This window comes from Opisthocomus hoazin, chromosome 4 (genome assembly GCF_030867145.1).
Source record: "Opisthocomus hoazin isolate bOpiHoa1 chromosome 4, bOpiHoa1.hap1, whole genome shotgun sequence".
NCBI classification, from domain to species: Eukaryota; Metazoa; Chordata; class Aves; order Opisthocomiformes; family Opisthocomidae; genus Opisthocomus; species Opisthocomus hoazin.
Window position 1 is genome coordinate 51,324,466 of NC_134417.1, and position 25,937 is coordinate 51,350,402.

Genomic DNA, 25,937 nt, shown 5'->3' on the forward strand with positions numbered 1-25,937 from the left:
TCAAATGCTACTAATATTGCTGCCTTGGCAAACCACATTTAATAGATGGGACTTGCCCTGTACATGACACATAGAACATCAATCAAGGCTGAATTTTATTTCAATTTATTATGGTTGCTGTCTAAATGAAAAAATGCTTATATCGTTAAAATGTCTTACAATATAAATGTGCAAATGATGTAATCACCCATTTTCTGAGAAAATTCTGATTTTGATTAAAAATATCTACAGTTGAACTTCTAAATATTTAATAAATGCAAAACCAAAAAACGCAAGTACATTAAGAAACCGCAGTAATTGGTATCTGGGGTAATATCATGGTTTTGTGCTCAATAGCTTTTATCTTTAGAAGATGAGTTTATAAGGTATTCTTTTAAAATGGTAACAGCTGCCTTTTTGTTAAATTCATCCAGAATAAATTACTTTAATCTTGACTTCATTCAGGACTCTCACACATGTGGGTGTTTTTCAAGTTCTTCTTCACCACGGGTCTTTGCACGCTATAACCCGCTGTCTCCAGACGCTGAACCTAGTGGCCTGCAAAAGTCCTGCAAGCTTTCCCAGCTAAGCATCTTAGGACATCACACGATTATGAAGGGGTAGAAAGCAGCACCTTACAAGAAAATAGACAATACTCAATTTCATAATTGATTACAAGCCTGTCCCACTTGCGAGGCAGAACTTCAGGCTGGGCAGAGCGCTGCTGGCAGGCAGGGAGCTGCTGCAGCAACGGCTCTCCCGGCCATGGCCTCCAGAACTGCACAGAACAACGCCCGCAAGGTAAAGGCCACACTGCCCTGAGCACTACAGATTGCCAAGTCAACCCAGTGGTATTTAAACCTCACTAAACTGTCATACACCATCTCTGTATTATTAGCACACAATTACTATATAAGTACAATTCTCACCCCTTACAAACAGCTTGCTCTTTCTGTTGTGTTCATTTGGCAACGCTCAAAAGTCCAGAGCCTAAGCGTGCTATAACACATCGATAAACAATAAATGCTTACAAAATTTCATAAGCACATAGCACGCCAGGAAAAAAAAAAAATCAGTTTTTACTAGAAAACTAGAGTTTAGCATGGATCTGTAGGCAACTTCCTAACATTCTCCTTCCTCCAACAAAAGCATTTGAAACAGAGTTTGGATGGAACAAGCAAAAGACTGAACTACAAAAACGGCCTCTCAACATGTATAGGAAACCATGATAAGATGTGACGAACAGACAAGTCATATAACTACACATTGCTTCACTTAGTGCCGCAGTTCATCAGGAAACCACTGCTCACACACAAGCATCTTTGATGAGTGGGAAGGCAGTGTGCAAGATTTTTGCCTTGCACTGCATTTTATCATAACCAAGATCTGAGGAGCAATTTGAACTTGGCCTTTAAAAAAAAAAAAAAGGATAAATAACTGGAAATGAAGGAAGTGCAGGAAAGCTACATGACAGATAAATAGGACTTTTCTAATGCTGCATATTGTAAAGTTTGCCAGAATGTGTTGAAAGAAGAGCCAGTTAAATCACATCCTGCTGCAGCTGTCCAACTTTATAGCTAAAATGGTCATATTAATTCCATTAAACAATTAGAGAAGGAAATCCAAAATATTATTACAAGAATGTTGGTTTAATACTGTCTTATTTTCAGATTTAATAACAGATACGGTAGGCTCAGCTTCAAAGAGTGATGAATTTATACAACCTGTGGGTATTCACACCCTCAGGGACACAAAGCTGTTGTCCTATGGAAATCCTATAAAATCTCAAACTCAGTATACAGTTATGACAGACATTTTAGAAAAGAAAGGAAGGATACTGTAGCACTTATGGATCTGGCCTGACATTTAGGGGATCTCAATTTAATTTCCTTGTCTGACAGACTTCCCTTCATAATGCCAGACAAAGTAAATCATTTTCCTTACCCCAGTTTCCCATCTTTAAAATAGAGAAGACCACTTTAGTACCTGAATCAAGCAAGTTTTAAACAAAGGGGAAAAATATCCTTTTCCTCTGTATTTTTATTTTTTCCTCAGGTAGAAAGTCACCCGAAAGCTCAATCTTCCAAAGGCTTTGACTGTATTCTGTTTCATATCTCGTAACCAACAAAACACACTATAAGTAACATGCCTTATATGTTGCAGGTCTTAATGTCATTGGAGAGCCTTCCATTTCAAAACTACTGTTCTGTGATAAGAAAAGATATAGAAGAATGAGCACTATGGAAGTTAATAAACAAAATGCATTCATGGCCCATTACTTCAAATAACTTTACTATATAAATAGTCCACTCATAAAATAATGGCCTCAATTAACATTTAATTCTCACACAATGCATTTGTAATGTACTGCAGGGATTAAAAGTTCTGCATGAATATCACTATTCCAGAAGTGCCACAACTTATAAGGGAACTACTGACATATTTTCCACTTGATTAAAAACAGTTCCTAGTCTTTTTCTTTTCTCCCCCCCCCCCCCCCTTCTTCTCCACTAGGCCTCCTTGTACCAGAAGGATTACAAGAAAAGATATGGTATTATGTTGGAGCTCCCAGCCTGCTAGCTGGTTGCGGTGTTCAGCCTTGCTTTGAAAATTCATAAGCATGCTAGTGCAGCACTACTACAGAGGAGAAAGCTAACAGCTCCCACGACCCTGGTAGTGCTGCAATTTTGTTCAGGATGCAAATGATGAGAATTCACCATGCAAGTGGATCCTTCAGTTTTTTTTACAACGAAATGGAATGAAGCAAGTTTTCTGAGACACCTCCATCCCCATCAGCTAAAAAAATGCCAGCACTGCCACTGCAGGGAACAAACACTTGAGGACAAGACCAAGGCAACAGTGGAAGAATCTTTCTGACATTGTGTGGACATCCTGACAGCGCCATGCGATACAAGGGCAGCTGCGATGCTTGTAACTTGATAGATCTAAATGTCGTGTGAAAGACCTCCCCTCACTCTGCAATCTTAGTGTTTTCCAAGCTAATACATTCTCTTTTAGCACAGAAAATTAAGAAGTTAACCGGGAAAGAGAGTATCTTTGTAATATGTGGTTGCTTTTATCCTGCAACACAATGACTGAGCATTGATGAGATGATAACTCGCTCAATTAATCAAACACCAACAAAACACATTGTAACAATGACTGCCGCATTCATGGTGTCATTTTAGGAACTGACTCCAGTACACAGAGATAATTTTTTGTCCCATGGATTTGACCTGAATCCTAATGAAACCAAACGCTAGAAGAAACCAAGCCAGTACAAACTACCAGCTTTCAGGCCACGCTGCAAAATCTGCTGAAAAAGCCAACAAATGCTTCCCCTAGAACTCAGAAAGGAGGAAGGCCAGAAAGCTCCTGTGGTGAAGTGATAGATTAAAAAAATATTAAGAGTTAGCATAAGACAAAGTTCTACATATAAAATCTTGCCAACACCTATTATCCTCAAAATGCGTTCAGGGTCATGTTAGGACTTCTGCCTGTGGGCTCGTCTAACGCCTGAAAAAAACCTAATTCAAGGAAAATGAAATATACAAAAAACAAAACTGCTTTTCAGCTATTATCTTCCTCGCAAGTATTGTCTTATTTTAAATTTATTGTTAATACAGTATGTTAGTAGTTGCCCCTAATAAGCTCTGCATACATCAAAGAAAACTGCATACACTGACAAAGACGCTTCTGATTTTGCACAACACATAGCTTTTTTTATAGGATATGTTCTCTCTTGAAAACTACTCCCTCACAAACTGAAAATTCAGCAGAATCTCTAATAGCTTTCATATTTCAGTCTAATAGGTAGCGTGGCATTGCACTGCCACCCACCTTTGCTACAATATTGCACAGCACATTTAACAGACATTTGCTTCCTTCACACAGTCCTTATGTGCAGCTTCTGCAGGACCTCAGTATTAACATTTAACAGAGTCTATGAGCATAAAGCACATTTATGAACACCTGCTAGAACATTTTATTTGCCTTAAGAGTTTTATTACAACTGTTTTCTTGCTATGTTTTATGGGCCAAATCCCGGTCCAGTTTTCACCTAAACTCCCATTGACTTCAACAGGAAGCAGATTTGATTGTATGTGGTTTTCCATACAAATTCAATATAGCTTTAAACAAAATGGGATCCACAATACTGGACAGAAAAAGCCAGTGCCTAGCAGGTCTAAACAAACCCAGTGAACTCAGCCTTCAAAGAGAATTAAACAATAAACAAATAAACCTACCTCAGACTCACAAATCTGTTAACCTTCACATTGTACTACAAAAATTCACCGACTCCAAGGCTGAACATTCAAGTCATACAGGTATCCCATCCACAAAAGCCTGTGGCCTCCCACACCTTGGTGGGACGTTCTACCATCAACTGCTCCCTCTCAGATCACTCACTGATGCTCCCATTACAAAAACCTTTGTGCTCCTTATTAAAGCCACCAAAGGCCAGAATCCAGCCATGTCAGCATCGATCTCCTCCTCTGACACATCCAGACAGTCATGGCCCCCTGCAACACCACAAGAGAGCCTGGAACAAAGTGCACAGAGCCAGAAGGCGAACCTGGGGAACAGTCCAAGGAAGGTGTTGCAGAGGAAGCCATGCCAGAAGTCTGACTGTTCTGAAGATGCTCTCTACAACTCTTTCTCTTTGACAGCTTTGCCATCATTACTGAGATGTTTGTAACACCCCTGTGAGACTGAATGGGACTGCAAACAAGTGAGCAACACAGCTCCTCATAGCTTAGCAAGAGGCAGCAACAGAGGACTCCACGAAGTCTGCTTGGAACCCCTCTAAGAAGGTTTAACCTTATCGGAAAATACATAGACGTTACTTTGACCATCACTATAGAAAGTCTAAAATAGTAAGACAAACAGCTAGTAAACAGCAGAGAATACTACAATGCCACTCCTGTTTCACAAAAGCTTGACAGTATATGCTTGATTCAATGCATACTATTAAGACCCCAAAAAATCAAACAATTATAAAAATGATATTATAGACACAATGATGAATGGCAACAGATGAAACGTTAACAGGTCTACCACCATACACAAAAATCATTGATCTTCTCTGATTACTACTTAGGTGATCAGTGTGTATGAGGTCCTAGTTGCTGCTTGCTCTAGATTTTATTAGTGCTCCAATATCAGACATCCAATTTGGAAATCAATGCTTACTTCATCATTTTTCTCTGAAGGATTCTATTATTCACAATTGATTTAACAGAAATGAAAGGCTTACCATTAACAAGACCCAGCTGCTGACACTTCTTAGATGAATTATTGAACTTCTAAAAGTGAATTAACTTAACCATCACCAAGACTTATTGTCTGATGTTTCTCATACCAAAGTCAGTGTATTTGTAATTACGGACTCCAGAAGTAGAAGGTAGCTTCTTTGTCATCTCCTTAAACACCCACCATACACTCCAAGCAAAAATTAAGATTTGCAAAGATACAAATAGGAGTTCTGCACCAAATACAGTCAGTGGGAGCTTAGCATCTAACTGCCTTTTTACACTGTTAATATTCATCTTCTTTCTAAAACTCAGAGATACAGGTCATTTCAGGCTTCAGAAAAAAGAATCAAATTTATGGCAACTTACAAATTTTGCCAATGAGATTACTACAGTCAAAGATCCATAGAGCTGACCACGCCCTGCCAAAAGCCTACAGAAGACCATTATTAATTCCCTTTAGGTACAAAGTGAAGATTCATCTTATGAATTGAGATATAAGTAGCAAATATTAGACAACTGCAAATAGAAGTAATGTTACAACTCCACCCCCAAAAGCAGCGTAAATGTACAAAGTGGGAGGTCTATGCACAAAATTAGTCATCTGAGCCAAGGGGCTATCTGCTCAGAACATAAATCCATCATGCCCATTTTCCAGTCTAAAAAGGGCTATGCATCGCCCAAGGTGAATTCAGTTCCTCATGTAAGAGCTTTTGTTCTGCAGATTACAACTTGATCAGAAGTTCAGTACCAAAAACAAACAGATCTGGAAGGGCAGTCCAACAGACCAGCCTCTGTGTTGTAATCCTATGCATTATCAACTTCAGCCTCAAATACTACACATTCCCTAGCACATGCACTACTAATAATGCTCTTCATGAAATGTTATCAGTGAGATAAAAGTCTTGAGTGTCAACAGTGTAACACCACCCAGCAGCACTGGCCTACAAACAAGTTGTTGTCAAACACACAAGGACTTGTGCTAAGCAATATGCTATCCTTAAACAACGGTGTCATGGTTTAACCCCAGCTAGCAACTAAGCACCACGCAGCCACTCACTCACACACACACCTCCCCTCAGCAGGATGGGGAGGAGAATGGAGAAAAAAAAAAAAAAGGAAAAGTTGTGCATTGAGCTAAAGACAGTTTAATAGGACAGCCAAGGAAGAAAGAATAATAAAAATAATAATACTAATAGAATATACAAAACAAATGATGCACAATGCAGTTGCTCACCACCCACTGAACGATGCACAGCCAGCCCCAAGCAGCAATCTCACCCCCTGCCCACCCATCTTCCCCAGTTTATATATTGAGCATGACATCATGTGGTATGGAATATCCTTTTGGTCAGTTCGGGTCAGCTGTCCTGGCTGTGCTCCCTCCAAGATTCTTGTGCACCTCTTCATCCAGCAGAGCATGGGAAGTTGAAAAAGTCCTGGCTTAGTATAACACCACCTAGCATCAACTAAACCATTAGTATGTTATCAACATCATTCTCATGCTACATCTAAAACACAGCACTATACGAGGTACTAGGAAGAAAATTAACCCTATCCCAGCCAAAACCAGGACAATATCCACCCCTTATTCTATACGATCTACATCATGCCCAGGTCTTACACTCTCCAATATGTTCCAATTAATCAACACCATTTTTACTGTTTTCTGATATACACACACACACATCATTCCCTTAGTCTATGGGCCATCCCTCTGAAACATCCATTTAGTTCATTTAATCCACCACTCTAGGCTCTATCTGCCATAACAGTCTTTCAGGGCAGGAGAGATGGTGCGAAGTCCACTCCTTCAGGGAAGCAGGACCAGGCATCAGTGTGGTGGACGGGTGACAGCAGGCACAGCAGGAGGATGGTGTGTAATGCTGGATTATTGCATGCTGATGTCATTTCTGGTTCCATCACCGCTGCACTTTGGTCGGTTTCATCAAAGTTCATTCTTCATTAATCTCGGTGATTCTTACTGTAATACCATTGACATAGCATATAACAAGTATAGCAGTAATGACATACAGTGGCAAGCTTACAGAGCAATTAACATCATACAGTTTAATTCATTATCTGTTCTCACCCAAAATCAAATCCCCGTGAGGTACACACCAGACTTCCCCACCCTTCTGCATCACCCACCAGGTGCACCCAGGTCCTTGAGCAAGAGCAATTCCACAGATAGGCTTGCCTTTGTCTGAGGCAGGAAAAATCCAGACTATCTTCCCTAACATATTATTCATGTGCACTATGGGAACTTTGTCCCCTTGTACAGTGCACGGAAGTTTTGACTGGGCAGGACCAGTTCAATTGGTAGATCCCCTGGTGTTAACCAATCAGATCACTTTTGCTAAATGTGTATCCCAGTGTTTGAAGGTCCCACTCCCCATTGCTCTCAGAGTAGTCTTTAATAGACCACTGTATTGTTCGATTTCTCCAGAGGCGGTGCATGATAGGGAATGTGATACATCCACTCAATGCCATGGTCTTTGGCCCAGGTCTCTATGAAGTTGCTTCAGAAATAAGTCCCGTTCTCTGACTCAGTTCTTCCTGGAGTGCCATGTCACTGTAAAACTTGCTTTTCAAGGCCCAGGACAGTGTTCTGGGCGGTGGCATGGGTCACAGGGTAGGTTTCCAGCCATCCAGTCGTTGCTTCCACCACTGTAAGCACACGGCAGTTGCCTTGGCCAGTTTGTGGGAGTGTGATACAGCCAGTCTGCTAGGCCTCCCTGTATTGATACTTCAGCCATCACCCTCCATACCACCGAGGCTTTACACACTTGGCTTGCTTGATTGCAGTATATTTCACATGCATGGATAACCTGTACAATAGCATCCATGGTCAAGACCACCCCTCGATCACAAGCCCATCTGTATGTCATATCTCTTCCTTGACGGCCTGAAGTGTCATGGGCCCACTGAGCTATAAACAATTCACCCCTATTTTGCCAGTCCAAATCTACCTGAGACACTTAAATCTTGGCAGGCTGATCCACCTGCTGGTTGTTTTAATGTTCCTCAGTAGCCCAACTCTTGAGTAGGTGGGCATCCATGTGACACACTTTCACAACCAGCTGCTCTAGCCAGGCAGCAATATCTTGCCACAATGGGGCAGCCCAGACGGGTTTGCCTCTGCGCTGCCAGTTGTTCTTCTTCCACTGCTGTAGCCACCCCACAATGCATTTGCCACCATCCATGAGTCAGCATAGAGATAGAGCACTGGCCACCCCTCTCGATCAGCAATGTCTAAAGCTAGCTGGATGACTTTCACTTCCACAAACTGGCTCAATTCACCTTCTCCTTCAGCAGTTTCTGCTACTTGTCATATAGAAGTCCATACAGCAGCCTTCCACCTCTGATGCTTTCCCACAATGCAAGCGGACCCATCCGTGAACGTGGCATATTGCTTCTGATTTTTTGGCGGTTTATTTTCAGTGGGGCCTCTTCAGCACATCACCTTCTTCTCTAGTGATATCCCACAATCTTTGCCTTCTGGCCAGTCCATGATCACTTCCAGAACTCCTGGGTGACTGGGGTTTCCCATTTGGGCCCTCTGTGTGATCAGTGCGACCCACTTACTCCACGTAGCATCAGTGGCATGATGCGTAGAAGGGACCCTCTCTTTGAACATCCAGCCCAGGACTAGCAGTCATGGCGCTAAGAGGAGTTGTGCTTCAGTGCCAACCACTTCTGAAGCAGCTTGAACGCCTTCATATGCTGCTGGAATCTCTTTTTCATTTGGAGCATAGTGGCCCCCAGATCCTCTGTATCCCAGACTCCAGAACCCTAAGGGTCACCCTCGAGTCTCCCCCGGTACTTTCTGTCAGCATTCGCCCTGGCTTTCCTCCACCTGGCTAGAAGCAGGGTCCCTCTAGGCCTGGTCATAGGATTTGCTACTCACTTCTTGTAAAAACAGACTGGAAGTCCTTTCCACATGATCAGGAGTCAGATCAGCCCTTCCACTCTGTCTAGGGAACTGCCCACTGGAGCCTGGAGCGGCAGTTTTCCTGCAAGAACCCCCATTTGTGATTGTTCTTTCTTATAATTCACGTACCCATGCCTCTAGAGTTCAGGTAGATTTTCCATCCCACTTCCTCATGGCCTCTCCATGGTCCCACAGGTAAAACCACAGGGTAGCCTGTGGTGTGTACCCTCTACATTCTCTCTCTTAAGCAGAGGAACGCTTACTCCTAATAGTTGAGGTACTGGTCCGTACAGGTGGTGAGCAGGACCTATCCTCTTTGAGTCACTGGAACAGTTTTTCCAACAGGTTTTTGGACTTTTCAGACAGTTTTTCCACAGCCGAGACAGGCCAGTAGGGAGGAAGAGAGATTTTCTTCATACTGCCAGAACTGGCCAGCCACTTTGTCCACTGTTGGTGCCTCTTTGTCTTTCCAGGCCAGTACTGCCAATGAGTTGGCATATGACAATGGTGCAATCCGTACAAATTTCCACCACATGGGTCACGTGCACTGGACTTTACCTGGATCTGTGGGTAACTGCGCTTTGTCCAGGTCATAATAAATCATCTCCAGCACAGCTAATTCCCTCAGGTACTGGATACCTCCCTCCATGGTGGTCCAGTTGCCTGGGTGACATACAACATCTTCCTTGAAGGGATACCTTTCCTTCATACCTGACAGGAGTCGCCTTCAAAGGCTGAGGACTTGTGTCCCTTTTCCAATTGCCTTGTCAATGCCCCCTTCCCTAAAAAGGGATCCCAGCTTCTTGGCTTCCCTATCCTCTAATTCTAGGCTACTAGCCCTGTTATCTCAGCACTGGAGCAGCCAGGTGATAACGTGCTCGCCTGGACAAAGGCTGAAATCTTTCCGCATACCTCATAGTTCACCCAGGGATAGAGATCAGGTGGTTATCTCTAGTTCTGTCTCTCCCTCCTGTTCTCTTCATGGTCCTGCTTCTTCATCATCCTTTACTAAACGAGCTGAATTTCATGTGCATTTCTTCTTATGTATAGGGATGACTAATACTGGCACAGGTTGTTCTCTGATTCAGCTTCAGTGCCTGACGCAGGGGTTTGAGTCACCGCAGTGCCTGTCATGGGGGTTTTCCCCTCTCTTCTTCCTGATGGTACTGCATAAGATCAAGCAGCATTTGGCAAATGCCAGCCAGGGCCCAGCACAGTGTGGCAAGTTGTGCCTCTCTGGAATAGCCACAGCATTTATCTTTCAAACATTATATCACTTCATTAGGGCCTTGTAATTGTTCCAGGGTGAAGTTCCAGACCATTGCGGGTGAGATCTTCTCTAGATACCTGCCCATATTCTCCCACATGCCACGCCACCCGTGACTATCCTGCCTCAGGGAAGATCTCTGGGTAGTATTCTTAAACAGTTGTTCAATCTTAAACAAGTGTAAGACCAGAAACACATTCAGTAGACATAGCAATACAAACAGCCTGGTTTGAACATCCCAAGGATATTCAAAATTCTCAAGAGCTGTTGTAAGCAGCCTGAAGGAGAAAGAGAGGGCAGAAGAGAAAGTATTGCTCCCTGTCTTCCCCATAGATTGGTTCTCCTGGGAAAATCGGCAGAGAGTGAGATTACTAATAACTCTTGAGAGATGGCACCCAGGGTACGGAAATGGCAGCAATGCCGAATACAGATATCAAATTAGTCTCATGACCAATAATGTTATCACACCAGAAGCCGATATTACTCAGTATAGCAAAAGGATAATTCTGATCCACTTCCCAGAGGTGATAAACAGCACTGTAGGGAATATCTATAACAAGTAAAGATTCACATAACACAATCATGTAAACAAATAATACAATATTGTGACCAGCAACTATTAAACTAATATAATGAATGCTTATAGCAGTTTTGCTTTAACACACTCTAGTCAGATCTGTCATTATTTCAACCCTTCATGCCTCATGTTGGGCACCAAACAGGACTTCCATGGTTTAATCTCAGCCCGACTAAGCATCATGCAGCCACTCACTCACACACACCTCCCCTCAGCAGGATGGGGAGGAGAATGGAGAAAAAAAAAAAAGGAAAACTTGTGCATTGAGCTAAAGACAGTTTAATAGGACAGCCAAGGAAGAAAGAATAATAAAAATAATAATACTAATAGAATATACAAAACAAATGATGCACAATGCAGTTGCTCACCACCCACTGAACGATGCACAGCCAGCCCCAAGTAGCAATCTCACCCCCCGCCCACCCACCTTCCCCAGTTTATATATTGAGCATGACATCATGTGGTATGGAATATCCTTTTGGTCAGTTTGGGTCAGCTGTTCTGGCTGTGTTCTCTCCAAGCTTCTTGTGTACCTCTTCGTCCAGCAGAGCATGGGAAGTTGAAAAAGTCTTGACTTAGTATAAATATTACCTAGCAACAACTAAACATTAGTATGTTATCAACATTATTTTCAAACTAAATCCTGAACACAGCACTATACCAGGTATTGGGAAGAAAATTAACCCTATCCCGGTCAAACCCAGACACACGGGCTACCAGGGCCACAAGTGTCATCAAGAACAACTGCTCAGCTATCAAAACTAGCAAACATTTTAGGTCTTGCTAGTTCTTGGTAATCTGTACGACCTGACTGAATATGCTTTCAAAACGTCATAATTGCAACTGCTGTCTCCTTTAGCATTCATCATACTTTCACAGCTCAGCTTGATTATACTTACCTCTGTAACTGCTCTGAAGACTTTAGCTCAAGACCAAGTTGAGACTCCAGGTGCAATCCACTCAGGAAGTCTTCTGGATTAATAACGCAAATTTCTGCTTTCCTTTTACAGTGGGATGATGAGGTGACATACCTGTTCCATTCTTTTCACACAACTTGAAAGTCAGTGACTGCCCGGAATCACTAGAGCCTCTTTCCAAAGCCCTCAATGGATTTGACTGCTTGCACATTGCTGGAGGCAAAACATCTGGGCCTTTTTTACCAGGGTTAGTGTCAGAGGATGATACTCTTAAAGAAAACCAATCTCTTCTTTAGTACCGTATTTCTCCTTCTCAACCCCTTGCATCTGTTTTAATCCCTGTCTTGCTGGAATTTTTAAAGTTCTGCTTACCTTGGACAAAAAGTTTAAAGATTGGGGAAAATGGGAAGAAAAGAAGCCTGACAAATGCAGCCTCCAAGCTCATAAGTCTTACTATCTTAAGAAAATAGGCCAAAAATAATGAAATTATGAATAGGTTGAAAATATTTAGGTACCAAATTTTTTTGATCTGCCTCTTCTCTATGGAAGTGAAATGGAGGCTAGCTGGCCATAACAGAAGTCTGGTTAAATTTGATATCTGTATAAAATGCATCTCAGCAAGTAGGTTATAAGAACTTTATAAAAAAAGACATGGACATTGGCAGATTTCCTGCCTTTCTTGCACTTATTTTTTCCAGTATTTCCCACATTGCGAAATACCTCTTAATGCTATAAAGGCAGAGCAGATTGCAAAAGTGGTCCTAGTGGTTCCAGTGGGAGTAAAGTGGTCAGAACCTGGCACGCAACAAAGTTTCCATTCCTACATAGGTTTCATTTATTTTGCAGTTTAAAAATAAGACCATATTTTGGCATGTAACTAGAGCTGCTCCTACAATGCAAAAAAAAATAACACTGCTGACAAGCCTCAAAGCTGTTCCGAGACAAAACTGTGTTGGCAGAACTTTTAGAAAACTTCTTTTTGACTAGAGGCAGAATTCAACACCAGCATAAACGGGAGAAACTTCACTGAAATCAATCACATTACACATGTTTACTTATTGCAGGTCTGAATCCACACTAAGTTTATATAATTATATATAATTTATATAATTTAAATTCTGTTGAACCAATTCTGTTTATCCTCTACAAGCATACAATAGCTTAGCATTGAATTCTATGATTATTCTTCTGTGAACACTGTTTTTTCTCATACACAAATGCCACCATGCTATTTACTAAATTCCATGACCATGTCACACTCATGTCTTCTAATGTAACAGTTACCCAATTCCAGTCCCCAACAGTTAGGATACCATGAAGTTACAGTTGCAAGATCTATATTCCTGCATCAATTACAAGCACAGAAGAAAGTAACATAAATCTGACATTTCACAACCTAGGTTGATTTTGCAATCTACTTTCTAAAATACCTTTTTAGCATGTCATACCCAAGGTTTTTTTAGAGCATGAACAAGTTAACCAATGTGCAGCAGTGCTCCTTCAACACAGATCACAGCAAGATTTGACTCTCAACTTCACTACAGTGCAGACAACCATGAAAATATTCAGATACCTGAACACAGGTGCCCATGCCCTTGGATATCCAGGACATAACTGGATGATGGATGCAACAAAGAACTCACAAGGAAACCTGTACGATTTTAAATCAGATGTTGAAAGCAACTGAATTGAGTTCTTCTTATCAGAGAGAGAGAAAGCTATGTGATAGTGACAACCAGCTGCTCAGATATGCTTACAGGTTCGAGGAACAGGTCACAGTAAGGCCCTCTTTTTTACCTCTTGCTTGGTAAATGCAGATTGTCTCTGCACTGCAGGCTTCAACAGATACGTGGAAGCATGGTAATCAAATCCTAGCACTTTCCAATGTGTACTGTTGCTCCCCCTCCTTAGCGGTTGTGTGATCCCAACTTTGGGAAAGCTTGTGATTTTGGCAAGGTGATAACTTTTTCCTAACGAACACATGTTAAATAAGATAAGATATGGAAGTTTAAAAATCAGTTTATCAGATCTCCACAGAATTTCATTGGTTTAGAAAAGAAAAAAGCATTGAAATTGTTCAAGAAGTATCATCTTGTCAAATATCAAGATCTGCTGCAAACAAAAGAGGTGTAAGATTGTCTCAAAGAAAAAGCAACACAGACCTTAAATACGTAAATATTTCTAAAGCCAAGTTCTAAACACAGGTTACTTACCCTACAGGTGACTTGACCTTAAATGCAGTTGTTTGAGTATTGAACTGAAAAGCTTCAGTGTTTTGTTTAGCTTTTTCTAAAAAACTGTGCTTTTTTTTTTTTTCTAACCTGTTAGACTGTGACTGAAGATAAAAATGACAAAGAAAAGTAGACTGGATTTATTTACCTTCAAATTCCTAAAAATTTGTATCCAATGTACCACAATGCACAAACTGCTTCCAATAATTCAGCTACGCACATTTGCAACACTTTATTGTAAAAGTCAGGCTGCCTACACATAAGATACCTTTTCAATACAATATAATACTTACTTTAGATGTTTATTGACTTAAAACACTTCAACAAATAGGAAGAAATATGAGCTGATCATTATATGTTCAGACTGCAAATTAATGCAATTAATGTGATCACCAAGGTAATTAATGACATTGACCAGAAACGCGGAGTTAGAGCTTCAAATAAACTTAATACACAGCTACTTTAGGACTGAAATTCCACCCAGAGTTCTCACTGAGAATAAATTACGCAATTTTTTCAGTGTAGTATGCCTAACAATTGGTGTCACAAAAATCATCAAATCTTCAGGAATTTAAGGCTAATCTGCTAGAGCATATAAGACATAATAATCATCTTTTTATTTCTACAGTGAAAATAATGTACTACAGGTGTTTCAGAAAGACTTGTTTTTTGAAAACAAGCATCTCTTTCTTTCCATATGTTACCAGGTCTAAGAGGCACATTTTTATTTTGGCTAAATCATGCCTTATGGGACACACTTGTGAGGAAGAAAGGAGGACATGCAACTGGCATTTGAGACATATTGCCAGTGCAAAGCTGCCAAAAGCACACAGTGGGGAGCATGTTTTGGCTATCATGAGCAGAATAAGCACGCACTCCTTAACCACTGCCAGCTGGCATTTGTTTCCAAATACAGAACGCTCACTAGGCAGTTTGGAGACTGGACATACTCCTAACTTTAAACTATGCTCCCATAAAAACTCACTGCTGAGATACCTCATTAACCATGCCTGTCTCTGAGCTTACTGCCAAATGAGAAAGACTGAATGACACAGAAAAATCATACATTTCTCCCCATGCACAAAAAAAGTATTTGAAGTATATCCTAACATACTCTAGTGCTTACAGCAAGAGAAAGATTTTAAGAGTGTTGGGAGAAGGTTCTGCCAAGATCTCAAGAAGCAGAAACACTGTCACTACTCCATTATACATGGATAGAATAAGTGAAATCCAGAGACACCAAGAAAACACAGCAGTAAACAGCAAGAGTGGCTGGCACTGTGATTATAAACTATACTATCATGTTTAATACAACCTCTAGCAATCCTCACAACAGAGACGCTCCCTGGTTTATGTGCTGGGGCAGATTTGTGGGTAGAAGATTAATGTCCCCCTCCATCTGCTAATGACAATATAGGTCCCCTGGGCTTTGCACCAAGGGTACTTCGCCCTTAGGATGAAACAAGAAATGGGAATTTGTGTTCATTTCTACACGCGCCTACTATTTCCAGCAACACTCCCGATTGCTAAATGTGTATTATTTCAACTTTATCTACCAAAAACATATTTCATCACAGTAGTTCAACTGTGATTCCAATTAGATTTTCAAAGAGATCAGATAAAAGGAGAACAAACCAACAGGGGGGCACTTTTCACTTTTAAAGTACTTACCTAACACAGTCTGCATTGGTACTTTCCCTGTAAGTGCTCTAGTCATTAACTTTTCACTACATTTTCAAAGTGACTCCACTCTTTTGGATTTCCCTTTCTCTATCACTGATAGCCTGCTGTCACAAACTAAGCAACCCTGAAGGAAGAAATGTACCAGAGACTGCCATGCAAAGGAGAGGGCACTGACTGAAGTCTTTGTTTCCTTCAGGGGATTCTATGAGGGGATTTTAACTTACCCCTGTAACTGTACCTTTGCTCCTGAGAACCGGAGACAAGTCAGAGGGAGCTTGACACCAGGGCAGTCTTCATGGACCTAAGCCAGTTTGTCATTCTGGAAGAATAAGGGGAAAAAGCAGTTACAAAGTGAAGTTTTGAAGGAATATGGCAAACGTACTCATCAGAACAATGATACTCAGGGCAAAATCAGAGATCTTAGTGCTGCCTCCATTATCCGCAAATGAGAAATCAAAACCAGAGCACTGCTTCACTAAAGTCTCTGAACGCAGATATCTCAGGTTCATGACATGCTTCCTTTCTTCCTCTTTCTACTGAACACCCCTGTCAATTGCAACACTGACCCCCTCCTTGGTTCCAGCTCAAGGAAGAAATAGGTGTCCATGCCAAAATTCCCTGTGAGCACCCAAGGGAATTCCAGGGCCGGACATCTGTGTTCGCACCAACACTGAGCACACACAATTAACTTCCACCAGTCTACTCAACTTAACTTTGGAAAAAGACAAAAAAGAAAAAAAGCTGAAATACCTTTGCAGCTGAACCATCAACACAAGAAAATTCTACCCTCTTTTTAAAAACAGGGAAATGTGACTTCAATAACGTGACCCCTACCAATCCTTTTGATCCAACTAGACACTGTCTCTGTCAACCCACTCCAGCCCAACAAGAAAAGCAGGGCAAGAGAGAAAGCAGTCAAGAGAGCAAAGGAAAAAAAAAAAAAAAAGAAAAGAAAGAAAAGAAAAGAAAAAAGGAATTGATCTGTACTGGCTTTTTTCATCTTCCACAGAGAATTGCCTGATCTCGGACAGACTCTACCAGAGTGCAGAAACTGCAGCCACAAAAGACAATTTGTATTTCTCTCTCACATCAGCAGCACTACAAAACAATTGGTGTTGAACTAACAAAGCACTCTGTCTGTCCAGCCCTTAGTAGTCACAATATTACTTTAAAAACACTTCTCTATTGGCTTTCCAAATCAGGAAATATTCTAAAACAAAGATATGCGCTTAACATCATTAAAATTTGTTGTAAAATCCAACAAAAAAAACCAGACTGGATTTTGCATCCAACATCAGATCTATCAGCAATGCTATTTCCATATCACAATCTTGTTAGAACCAGTAGAACTTCTCCCGTATTTCTGATCTGAATCTAGTGATACTTGGCCTTTTTCTTATGCTTCCTCAACAACAAAACATGCATTTCAGCTTTCATTTAAAAATTAAAGGAATCATCTTTCCCTTTTCTATGTGCACAATGCTGGAAAACGCATCCTGAGTATGACTTAAAAACACAAAGCAGCTAAAAGGGATTCAAAATTGCTAATACCTCCTGATTACCAAAGTCACTCTCAGGTCCTTTTGGAAGGCAGACATTGAAAAGCTTGACTCTCAGTGCTAATATACATACACACACACACACACAGACATATATATATACAAAAGAATATTAAAGGCAAAAGCAGTACCCAAGAAAGGTAAGGGCCAGAGCAAAAAGCTGCAGCTTCCCTTCCCTGTTAGGAGTACAAGATAACATATCTCCTGCCCAACATTCTTTTGAGCAACAACCTGATCTCCTTGACGTGCCTATTCCGTTCCCACACTGTGGTCTGTACAGGTAGGCAGCCCCCAGGAGAGACAAGCCACTGAAGCCTATGCATCCTATAGAGTGCCAAGAGCAATCATTCAAGCTTTTATACAAGCCCATTGTACCTCTGCAGAAAGGCCACACTCAATCCGGCCCACAGAGAAAATACAGCAGCCTAGATTGATGGTATCTACTTACACTGCTGCAGTTTATATATACATATATATACACACATATATACACACACACATATACATACACACACACAGAGTCTCCAACAATCTTTCTGAAAAGCTGAACAAGAGTCTTAACTTTTAAGCTTGAATCACAGCTAGCATATTTAACCCAAGTACTGGTAAAATGCATTTAATGTCATTTGTAAAAAAAACAAAAACATAATTGTTTTGGGGCAGGGAACAGAGGGGGTACTGTGGATACATTCCTCCCTCCTTCTCCCATGAGTAAGGATATATGCATGCAGACGTACAGAATAACACATAAACTTGTTCTCCACTACTCAATTTTCCATTTTGAATGTATAGGCAGCAATATATAAAGTTCACATTATTTCAGTGAGATATGAAAAATGCCAGAGAAATTAAAATTCACATAATATAGATTATTTGGCCATCACTAACTAGAGAAAAAAATGAAGTCTTAAGGCCAAATCTATGGGGATTTCTGGGGATGTCATTACAACCTCACACAGATGCCTAAGACAAGAAGTGCTGATATTTTGTCTGCCTTAGCACAAAGTTAGCTCTGAGACACATGAAACGACTCTTTGAGAAAAAAAAATATTTAAGCTGTATACTACAAAACACCAATGTCAAACATGATGCCACAAATAACAACAGTGAGCCACTCCATCAACAAAGAGTACTCTGACCGCATCAGACCCAAAGGAAGCATCAACAATCAATCTTAGAAAGCTTCATTAGTCACGATCAAAAAAAAAAAAAAAAAAAATCCTTTTTTGTTACACCAAACTCTTACAGCCATTTCAAATTTAGTATGTGTTACACACCTTCCCAGAGTTGTGAAGAGCTCACCTACAGTAACCACAGGCAAGTCCAGTAAAGACTACCACTTGATATGCCTTAAATTTATTTGTCAGAGCTATTCTCAATACAGGGCAGCAAGACTGCAACTAGTCATGGCAGCAGCACGGTGCAGAAGCACTCTGCCCCACAGACAGTTTAAACTTGTTCCTTTTGCTGATGCTGTTTACAAAATCATTTTTACTCTAAATTACTTTGGCTTTGAGTACTATACAACGGGCTCCTCTGATCCTGCAAATAAATAGCTCTTCCATTCTAAGAATATAATTAAAAAGACTATTTAGCGTAACTCTTATGATACTTATTTTCTCTATGGGAAATCTTCCTACAGAATCAGAATAATTTAGGCTGGAAAGGACCTCTAGAGGCTACGTCCTCCAATTCCCAGTCAAAGCAGTGCTGATTTCAAACTTCGATCAAGTTGTTCAGAGTCTTGTCCAGTCAAGTTTTCAAATCTCCAAGGGCAAATCCCACAACCTCCACAGACCCCAGGTCAGAGTTTAACCATTTTCATAGTTTTTTTCCCTTAAGTCCAGTCAGAATCTGCCCTTTTCAGCATGTGACAACTGCCTCTCATCCTTTCTCTGCACACAGCAGAGAAGAGCATCTCTCTCTGTTCCATAACAGCCCATCAGGAAATGGAAGGCAGCAATTCATCTTCCATTCTCCAAGCCAGGCAAACCCAGGTGCCCCAGCATCTCCTTGCATGCCATTTGTTCCAGTCCCCAACCATCAGGGCAGCCCTCCCCTGGGCTCTGTCCAGTTTGTCCCTAACTTTCTTACACCTGGGGCCAAACACTGGACACAGCATTATTCCAGGAGCAGCCTCATCAAGAGCAATCGTTACCCTCCTCAATTGCATGGCCATGCTCTTGCTAATACAGCTCAGCACACCGTTAGTCTCCATCGCTGCAAGAGCACGCTGCTGACTTCAATCCAACATTACTTTTTAGTCACTATATACTTTCATTCCTCCAGTTCCCCTACCCTAAGAATACAGGGTTAGAACAAAGCAAGTGATGTGGGTGGACACCAAATATCCCTTGGGCAATAGTATAATATAAACAAGAAGCTAATATTGTAGCTAATTTTCTTTGTGAAAAACTTAGAAAGGAAAGAAGTGGGGCATGATCTTACAGTCAAAGGTCAACCCGAATTTTGCATGAGAACGGATGGCAATACCCTATACCTTAATCAGTAAACTTGCAAATCAGTATAGTAAACTGAAAAGTACTCAGTTTCTTCTGCTGACAAATTTTTACAGGGAAATGTTTTAGCTAAAATACAAACATCTACTGATGGCTGAAACAAGGTGGCTGCTCCGAGTTAAAACTCTTTGAACTATTTATGAAAATGCAACAAAGCCTTTCACATATTTCACCTTGATCATAAAGCACTGTTTCACAGGTCCCCTGACATACAAAGCAGCATCGGCTATCTTACTTTCTGATCTCAAAGCAAGTTCTTCTGAGGACGACCTCAAAAGAGCAGCACAAAGGATTCGGCAGGAGAATGCACTGCTTCATGAGTGGCATCTCAGATCATCTAAGCACAGAACACCCTGGAACAGCATTTTTTACAGTGACCGAACAAAGAAATATCTACATTTAAAGAAAAATGAATGTGGTTTAGAACGAAGCTATACAACTTCCTGCAGTTTACCCCAGAAAGAATGAAAGACATATGATCTGTAACTTCCTTTGGCTTTTCTTTGAACTCTACATAGAAAGCTTTAAAGAGCAGCATTTTCTTATTAGTTGCTTCTAAGATTTTTGCTAAATTAAATTTCCGAATAGTATTTAATTCTAAATTATTTGAATGTACCAATACCCATGGGCTAAAACACCCTCTCTTAAAGAAAAACAATTTCTAATCATTATTTTGAGATAGAGCATACTGCATTACTTGGATGAAATGAGCAGTACATGCCACTCACTTGACAGCGTCAGTTCCAAAGCATTTGCAGAGCATCTAGACATAGGTCAAAACAGATACAAGAGGAAGGAGATGCGAGTAAAGCTAGGCATGTTACCCGCACTGAGCTACTGAGAGCAACCTTCCTCGCCCGGCAGTGCAAAGTATGCCCTCGCAGAGTGTGAATCAGGTTTCATTCAGAGACCCAAGGAAGGCAGCTTTCTATAGAACTTCGTAGGATGCTCCCCATATGCAAGAATGGGCTTAATAAAGATTCAATTTATCATTTATTTAAAGCTTGTCTTCTATTACTTTGCTACATATTGCTGCCGCAGGGGGCAGGTTTTCATATCTGCCTAGATTAGAGCTAAAACCTCCAGAACCACGACTGCCAAATACCCCAACAACAACCAGCAGCCCTGGACCCGAAGATTATTCTGTGCAAGTTCGAAATTTGCCGCCTTAGCAGCTGCAGAAGTTCCACCCAGGAGCACGAAATACATTTTAACACTGAGATTTAGACATGGAAATATGTATACACACACATGTGTGTATATTCATTTGTGTATAATTCTGCATATAACAGGCATTTCAAAGTAAATAAGCCTCCAGCAATTTAATAACAGTAACAGACATAGGTGTCTGTCATATTTTGCATCCATGAGAGAAAAGCCATGGCAAACGCAGGAGAGCTGTTGCATGGTGGCAGTGTTGATGGCATCTCTCCAGCGAAACCGCTGCAGTGTTGGAACTGCACGTGCTCCCAGCCTCATGCTGCCGTCTACCAGCTCCCCATGCCAGCCTACTAAACAGGAGGCAAGCTGTAGCACCCCATGAGAAGTAAAAGGGAAATCAGTGCCTCTCCCGAGGCCCCTCTGACTGACCCAGAACGAACACACACATCGGCGCAGGATTCAGCGCGAGTCTGAAGTTCTACACGTGACCTGGAAAGGTTTTGCCACACCGCTTCTTTAATAAGAAGGACAAAACCCACTCTATGTGCAAAGCTTTTAAACACCTCCAAGACTGCCACTTTTACTCCTCCAGGTTTATTTTTTCCCCCCCCTTCATCCAGTCCTTTCCATTTAGCTTACACAGAGACCACCTCCAGAGTGGCATGCTAATTAGCAACAGCTTGCATTCTATATTAAAAACAAAAACAGAAAAAAAAAAAGATCTACTGAAAAGGGAAACCGAATGAGCTCATACGCATTTCATCATTCCATTAATATTGGCATATTTTAATTATATCCACATAATTTTAATTCTGATCTGATCAGCAGACTTGCCATAACTGCTGAAAAACAGAGTAATAAATTAGATGTGTGATATGGTAGGGTCTGTTGCCCTATAGACTCATTACAAAGCACTACAAAAATATATATGGCTGTAACCAAAACTGACAATGATAAGCTGACTGTGTCAGGATATAAGAAAGAGATGAACAGCAGAGAAAAGTTAGGCTGGTGTAGAAAATAAATCCAAAACCTCCACAGTATTACTTCAACAAGCTAAGAAAATACTTCATAAAATGAAGTTCTTTTTGCCTTCACCAACATGAGTAGCTCCAATTCTCTACACTTTTCTGTATTTCACAACCGTCTGGATTTTTCCCAGTGGGACCGATTCTGTTTTTTCATGCCTGTACTTCCTGGATGTTCAGTATTTTCCAGTCCATCTACCTGGAACACAAACTAAACTATAGGTCACAGAGAATAAAAAGTTAAATGACTCTTCAACTCTTACAGATTTCCCAATATTGTAGCAAATGGAATACTGCACATTGCTTTGAAGGAGGGAAATACGATTTAACTGACATTTCATCAGTATCTTGGGACTCAAAGATCATCTCCTACAATACTGAATATTTAATTAGAACACAACTTATGAAGAAGCAATGTTTGACAGTTTTTTTTCCAAATGTCTTGCCTAAACTTTAACAATAGTTTGCACTTACAATATGTATTGTAATAGACTCCAGCATTATAATTAAGATCAGCTAAGCTATATTAGGGAATTTCAACAACTGTTGAAATGTCTCCTCCTAATACATACATACTCCTAGTGTCTCCTCCTAATGCATAAATGAGGAGTCAATGATATTGAAAGACAACAGATTTAATGCAGGTAACTTATAGAGTTCAATGCTACAAGGTATTACTGAAACAACCTTGCCTGCTATTAAACAGGCAAGAACATATTACAGCCTCATGTGTAAAGTAACTGTTAGCTGAGAAGGGTTAGAAGAAACTTCCATGATGACAAACAGCACACTGTAACTGCTCACAACAGTTGGATGGCACTGCCCGGATCTCGCATTGCATCCCACTGAGAAGTGGCAGCTTTTTAAATCGTTGCTGAAAACAAACACTAGAAGAATCACGCCCTGGGGTGCAAAGCAGTGTAAAACTAGATCTTTGTCTTGAAAATACTGGTGTTTCACATGAGAAATACAAGTATTAGCACAGATCTGGTTGAACCTGCTTGCAAGTCTGATTTTGCACATGTGTAAATCCACAGAAGTCAATGGGGACTTTGCTTACATTACATACCTCTCCCACCATATCCATATAGACAGAAGTGTGAAAACCGATAATCTCTTCCAGACATATCTGGCTCCAACTCCTACTGTACAGACCTGTGGGCACCTCGTAACTGGGAAGTTGCCAGAATAACTCATTTCATTCTACAGAAACATGGATATGTGAGAATACTGAGACTTCCGCACCTTACCCACGCTAGAGACCTATTACTCTTGAAATGAGCTAGTATCCTCGCATCAATAAAACACTTTTACTACAGATACAGACAAAACTACTTCAGCAGAAAACCAAAAAGGTATGATGGTGAAGTAGCCTTTGGTTGCATCCCTCCTTCTACCTGGAGAGAACCCGATTTTCAAGTGTAACAGTGACACTTTATCATACTGCAACTGGGATGAATTAGACTGAAGATACAAGTGGACTACAAGACCACTCAGCTCTGCAAGTAGGTGCAAAACAAAATCAGACAAGATACAAGGTACCCCAAGGGGTGACCATCTGCTTTGGAGCCAGCTTTTGCACTCTTCATAAGCACACTTAGTCACAGAATAATGACAATCCGGGTTGAGGCAGATCCTATGTTGATAACCACTCTCATTTACTAACACTGTAACACTACAAGGACAAATCCTGCAACTCTTCATCTAGCAAAGCATATTTTGTGGGAAGCTTACCCACATAAAAAGCTGAGGATCAGCCTTCTCTGATCATTAAATCAGACGCGGACAGATACTGACACATCAAGCTTGGTTCATAAAGGAAAGAATTATTTTAAATCAAAACCAGCTTTCCTGGTTAAAAACAAAACACACACCAACTCTAAATGCTCTTATTTTAAGAGCAATGTTTTTTTCAGTTTTGCTTCCAACTCTTCCCAAATGACATAACCAGAACTGCAAACAAGTGATGTCCACGTAGGAACTTCTACCACAATGACACAACTGGTCTAAATTTACATTGACACCACTTTACCGTAATCCTGCTTCTCCCTCACACACAGGTTCTTGCACCGGGTATTCAACCCCTTCAGTTAACTGTGGGGTCGTACGTAACTAACCTATGCTTGCTAAACTTCCCCATGAGAACACTTTCAGAGGTAAGAGCCAAAGAGCAGTCTCAGCGAATCTCCTCTCTTTGGGCTGTTGCTGCACTGTCCTGGAGGGCATTCTTTGGATCCAGCACAGTCCTTGGACAATATTATTCTGCGTTGCTCCATTAAACATTTTATTTTCAGAATCCATGCCATTATTTCCCGTCTCTCTTCAAAGTGTGAAGTTAGACTGCTTTATGGATTAAATATATTGCCAATGATTTAGCCCTCCGTGTTTCACGTCACACGTAGCTTGCTAAAAAGCCACTAAGCACGTCTCAGCCAAAGGCATAATCTCAACTCTGTAAAAACCGGAGAAATTCCGCCACGGAATCAAATGACCAAACCGTCACTCCAGACGGAAACCCGTACCTCTGGAAAACACCAACAATGGCACAAAACAGCACTGCTATTGCCTCCTCGCACCGGAGCCTGCCCCCCACACACACTCACAGGCCGCCGAGCCCCCACCCGGTGCGTGCCCGGCCGGCAGCCGCGGGGACCCCGCGGACGCTCGCCCCGCTCCCCCTGCGGGGCTCCGGCGCGGTCCCGCAGCGCGGCGGGGCGCGGAGGCGCGGCCGCTGGGAAACCGCATCTCCCCCCGGAGGGAGCGGCCGAGCCGCCCCTGCACGCCCTCCCGGCCCTCCGCCGAGTTGCTCAAGTAAATAACTGCTCCCCGCGCACCAAGACGAAGCGAGCGGCCGGCAAGCAGGAGCCCGCGGCGCACCGCGGCTCCCTCCGCACCGGAATCCCGCCCGGCCCGGCGCCCCGCCGTCGGGGCTCCGCGCCCGCTCCCCGAACCACTTCTGACGGCAGGCGCTGCCACGGCCCAACAGCTTGCTTTTTTCTTTCCCCTCTGAGCAGAGATCTGCAAACACCAAGTCCTTCTCTCCGCCAGAATGACGGCTCGCTTACACCAGCGGCGCCGAACCGGGCGGCGGCTCGGCGGCAGCGGAGCGGGCCATCCCGCCCGGGCGCGGGGCTGCCGGGGTCCCGCGCCCGCTCCCTCACGGCGCCTCGGGCGCGCTTTTGTCCGCGGGCGAGCGAAGCGCCCAGGCGCTAACGCGCAACCGGGGCCGCCGACGGGGGTAAACGCAAGACGGGCGCCGCGCACGCCGAGCCCCGCTGCCCTGCCCGCCCGGCCGGCCCCGCCGCCCGGCCCGGCTTTACCTCCGCAGCCTCCTGCTCCCGCCGCCGCCCCGCCAGTGCAGCCGGCAGCGGCGGCGGCAGCCCCGGACCCCCCGCCCCGCCCCGCCCCGCCCCCTGGCGGGGCCGCCGGGGGCTCGCGCGCCCCCTCGCCGCGCGCGGGGGGGGGGAGGGGAGAGCGGGGAGGAGAGGGGAGCGGGGAGAAGGGGCCACTGCGCCATTTTGCCCCCTCTGAGGGCGGGCGGGGGCTCTGCGCTGCGGGGACGGGGGCACGGTGGGCCGCTCGCCCCCCCGACGCTGCCAGCCGGCTCCCAAAGCGAGCAGGAGCGCGGTCCCGGCGGGTCGGAGGAGGCGTCGTCCCCGTTCCGCCTGGCGCCCGGGGCAGGGCGCGGGACGGGCTGCGCCCGCTCCCGCCGCCCCCTCAGCCCGCCCGGCGGGGCGGCTGCCGCGGCAGCGCTCTGTCATTTCCCCTGCTATGCCCGCTGCCTCTGGACGAAGTTTCTCTCTCCGCAAGCTGCCGGCCGGGCACCCCCT

The 25,937-nt window shown here is 42.8% G+C and overlaps 1 protein-coding gene across 2 annotated transcripts in view; it reads right to left on the bottom strand.

The window, feature by feature from the left end:
* Positions 1-25,490, bottom strand: part of RARB (retinoic acid receptor beta) — a 346,244-nt gene extending 320,754 nt beyond the window's left edge. The window contains exons 1-2 of one of the 2 annotated variants that reach the window (XM_075418996.1): positions 25,428-25,490; positions 16,079-16,159 (exon numbers count right to left, since the gene is read on the bottom strand). The gene's annotated coding sequence lies outside the window, so the exon portion shown is untranslated. Of the gene's footprint in view, positions 1-16,064; positions 16,160-25,427 lie in introns of both variants that reach the window. The other variant, XM_075418995.1, reaches the window with a different exon arrangement.
* Between the last annotated feature and the right edge of the window lie 447 nt (positions 25,491-25,937).